Raw genomic sequence first — 4,864 nt, 5'->3', positions numbered from 1 at the left:
CGGGTATAAATCATTATTAAATCAATGACTGATGACCAACAAACAGTTCAGCTCTACTCTCTTTACTATGGGGAAACACGAAATAAGTATTTTTTAAAACTTAGCGCTGTACTCAGGCAGATACTCACCATTCCTCAGTGGGTGGATGGTTTTAATATTCATTTTTCAAACCATGTTAATTCAGGCAAGATTGATATAGAAAAATGGGGTCCCAGGTTGCCCAGCACCAACCCCTATCTCGTTTTGGCCCTTAGAGCATGAAAAAGTGGAACATGGTGTGGTCTCTGCCTGAATCTGGTTCAGTAAGGCGCCCTCCTGGGACCTGCCTCAGGAGAGAGGACTGACTGCCTTGCAAATCCAACTTGCCCCCAATGGATTCGCTGGTGTAGCAGGCAGCAAAATGAATCAGGAAGGCGCTTAAAAGTGTATCACCTCAGAAAGGAATTAAAAATGTAGACATCTGAGTGCCAAGATGCAAAGCAAAAGGATTGGGGAGAAAATATGCTAATTGTGCAAGTTTGCCTCTGCTTTGTGCCCTGTCAGCTAAGTAGGGGGTTTGCGTCCATCACGAAGAATGGAGAATCACCAAGGCTTCCTTCAGGATGGGGAGTGAGGGTATGCGAGCCCAGCCAGAATGCTTCCAGGATGCAAGGTAGCTCTGGGGACAGGTTGCTCTGTCTGTCTGTCTGTCTCTGTCTCTATCTCTGTCTCTCTTTCTCTCTCCCTGATTCTCTCTTGTCGATCTTTCCACATTTTGCAATTCAGTACAGTGAACTAGTTTGATTAATCCAACAGCTTGTCCCATGGGAGAATGCTCCTTACGGATCTCCAGTCAGCCAATGGATGGGCCTGTTTCAGTCAGGTGACCTTCCCTAATCCAGTCAGTCATCTGGGAATTGCCCTGTGCACCAGCGGTGGCAGTGTGCTTGTGGATGGAAGCTGTGTTTGACTTTACATTTGAATTCCAGAGGGTGGTATTGGGACTGTCTTAAATAACAAGGGCCATGAAAAGCAAGCCAGCATTTCTTTCCATTTTAAGCTGCTTGATTTGCTTCTAAAATATACTCAGTGTGCTGGGGAAGAGCATTCTGAACTGGTTTCTGATTCTGGTTCTAATATCAGTGGACCCATTTTAAGACCTTGAACGAGCCATCCCTGTTAGGGTTCCAGTTTGCCTCCCTGTGACATAGCAGGTCACAGAGGATAGACGCTGAAAGGCCCATTATCGGACCACCATGCTATAACCCCGAGACAGTGTTGGGATTTCGAAGTGTGGGTGTTATATGTAATAATGTCGTGACTTAGGCACTGAGAAAGTAGGGCATTGATTCTCCTACCAGAACCCAAAAGCTTGCATGGGTGACATTTTTAGGAATATGTGGTTAGCTGGAAGCTAGACGAGCAGAGTGGTTAAGGGAATTATCTCCGGAGTCACAGCCATCTCGGTGTGAATCAGCTCTGTCACTGGCCGGCTCTGTGTCCTTTGGAAGGTTAACCAACCTCTCTACACCCCATTTTCCTCCTTTGGGAAGTAGAGATGCTCATGGTTCTTGCCTTACAGGCTCTTTAAGGAGTAAAAGATAATACATGCTAAAACCTGGGGCCTAGGTGAGGGGGACCTGGCTCTGAGTTAAGAGCCTCTGATTTAGGGCATGGCTAGTGTATTCATTTCCTGTGGCTGCTGTAACAAATCACAAAATCTTGGTGGCTTAAAACAACAGGAATCTTTCCTCGAACAGTTCCGAAGGCCGGATGTCTGAAAACAGTATTGTTCGGCTGTACTCTCTCCGGCAGCTCCAGGCGAGAATCTATTCTTTGCTTCTTCCAGCTTTTGGGGCTGCCACCATTCCTTGGCTTGTGGCCGCATCACTCAGTCTGCAAGGCCGGCGTCTTCACATCTCTCTGCTCCATCTTCACATCGCCTTCGCCTCCACGTGTCAAATCTCTGTTAGTCTCTCCCTCTCATAAAGATACACGTGATTGCATTTAGGGTGCACTCAGATCAGCCAGGGCCATCTCCCCTTCTCAAGACCCTAATTTAATCACACCTGCAAAGACTTTTTTTTGCCATGTAAGGTGACATCCACAGGTTCTAAAGATTAGGACTCAGATATCTTTCAGGGGGCCACAGAAGGACCGTCCCAGCTGGCCGTGGTTTTGTGCCTCCACTGTCCATTTGCTCTGGAGATGGGTCCCTCGTCCCCTCTAAACACGTCATCTTTCTCGCCCAGCCCAGGTCTCCCTTTGACTTCCTATTTCTAGCCACGGGCGCATCATTTTCTCCATAACCCTCCTCAGAATTATCTTTGACCCTTCTAGTTCCTTCTCTTCTCTGACACCACCCCACCCATGCTTTCTGTTAGTCACCCAACCTCAGAATCATAGTCTCCAAGCAGAAGGGGAACCTCCTCCAACATCTTTGATTCACAGAGACAGAGCTAAGCCCTAGAGACAGGTGGTGACTTGCCCTTGCCACGTGGCAATTTAATGGCAACGCTGGACTAGAGCCCAGGGCCCGAAGACACACCGCTGTCATGGCCATCCTTCCCGGTAAACTTCTTCTTGAGGATGATGCTCCCCCAACCCTTAACTCTCTCTCTGCTGCCTATTCCTCGACCTGGCCCTCATCTCCTCTCCTGAGGACACTGGAGAAGTCTCGCAGACCCTCTTCATCCAGTCTCCCCTTTGGCCAGTCACCCCAGCATTTGTTTCACTGCTTTCACTTGGGTCCCCCCACTGCGGAAATAGCTTCAATATCACCCCCCGACCTGGACGCAAAGTCCATCCATTCAGCAAGTATTTATCGAGCACGTATCACATGTTCGCTGCTGGGGTTCCATGGTGAACCAGACCCAGGCCCAGCCTTCGGTCACAGTCTGGTGGGTCTGCTGCCTTGGCTTCACGGTCACACTTCTCACCTACCACTCCTTCCCTCCTTCCAACTGCCCCAAGCAGCCCACCTCCGCCGCTGAACGCCTGCGCTCCTGTGGCTGCAGGTTCAGGGCGTTGTCCCCTGTATGCAGAACTCTCTGTCCCCTTTGAAGCACGTAGCCTCACAGCCCAGCGGCCATCCCCAGCTGTGAAGCCTGGCCCACACTCCGTCCCTGTGCCCTGAACTTAGCCCCCTTCCTGGTGCAACTCTTCTGAGACCCTCTGTCCTGCTTCCCATCCTGGGCTGATGGCCGGAGCCTCTGGCAGCTGCCTTTGCTGCTTGCTGGGTTACTTTTCTGCCTCCATCCCCCTCCACTCCTCCTGTCTCTTTGGGTGTTTGCTACCACCCAGAAGGTGGGACACATCTGTCTGTCCAGCACCTGTCACCCATTCCTGAGTCCAAAAAAATGGAGTCCTCAGGGGTTCCTGTTTGGTTCCCAGTAGTAAGAGCTCTGGCCTGTGGTTAAACTGGCCACGTCCTTTCTTTTGATCCTGAGAAAACTGACCAGCTGCCAGAGGACAGAGATTCCTGACATTTTTACGGGCATTTTGCCTTTCTGGTGAGTATGAGATTTCATTGCCTACTGCTGTGTAAGGACTACCTGAAAACGTAGTGGCTTAAAACAACAGCAACGTTGTTTGCTCAATGATCTGCCGGTCCAGTATTTAAACAAGGCCCGGTGGGGTGGCTGGTCCCTGGGTGGAACATGCAAGATGACGTCACCTCCTCCATGTCAGGTGTTTCAGCTGGTTTGGCTCTGAAGTCTGGCAGTGGCTGGATCAGCTCCAACAGGAACACAAGTCTGGCTGTGTTCCTCAGTTCTCCTTCACAGAGTCTCAGGGCCTCGCCTTCCCATGTGACCTCCCCACGCGGCCTCCCCATTCGGCCTCACCACGTGACCTCTTCATGTGGCCTCTTGGACAGGATAGTCAGACTTGTTACATGATAGCTCAGGGCTCTCAGAAGTGCAAAAGCAGAATTTACCCAGCTTTCTTTAAACGTGGGCCTAGAGCTGTTACAGTGTCACCTTTGTCACGTTCTATTGCTTTAAGCAGCCCAGATTCAAGGATGAATACCTTGAATACCAAGAGGTGTGGGTTACTGTGGGGCCACCTCTGTAACAAACTGCTCTATATGTCTTACCTTTCCAGGTGGCATCTAATTCTTCGAAGGAGGGAGGATGGTCCCTCCATAATGGCTGGCTCCTAGGATTAACACTTTCATCTTATAAAGGACTAATCAAACCACAGGTACCAGGAGCGATCTGAGCGGGTCTGTCATGCTGATAATCCCTTTGTCACCAAGGTTTTCTTTGCGTTGGGTTGGAGGGAAATGTAGCAATTTGGGTCACCTTCTCATTTTACATATGAGAACAGTGAGTCTCGTCTGAGTTTTTAGCTTATACACTTGCTAAAGACCACATAATAAATTAGCAGATTAGGCTTGAGAGCCCAGGACTCTCATTTTTGTATTGAAACTAGAGAAATAAATTTACTATTCAGAAATTCATTTCCTGGCCAACTTCTCTGCACTGTATCTAATCTGCAAAGCAAGAGATTAATTTCTTCCACAGGCCACCTTCACCCAGACTATACTGCTTTGTTCAAACATATCTAATTATTTCTCATACCCTTTGCTTGAATCCAAGAATGAGTTAAATGGTGGTGGCAGCCATTTGTGAACGCACCTTACTCAGGATATGATAAAAACCAGTTCCTTGAAGGACAAGATAACTCCCCATCCCCATTTCCAAGACAATAGTTGGGACCATTTGAAAATAATGTTCACAAGAAGTTTAGGTGTCTCTGGGTTCTCCTTCTGGTTTTTGTTTGTTTGTTTGTTTGCATGTTTATTTAATCTAACCTGCTTGCTTCAGCCTTACTCCCTCGCTGGCCTCTTTATGCCTTCTATGCTCTGTGCAAAGAAGACATC

Source organism: Pteropus alecto, unplaced genomic scaffold, assembly GCF_000325575.1.
Source record: "Pteropus alecto unplaced genomic scaffold, ASM32557v1 scaffold134, whole genome shotgun sequence".
In the NCBI taxonomy this organism is placed as follows: Eukaryota; Metazoa; Chordata; class Mammalia; order Chiroptera; family Pteropodidae; genus Pteropus; species Pteropus alecto.
The sequence above is the reverse complement of the archived record's forward strand: the minus strand, read 5'-3'. Positions refer to the sequence as shown.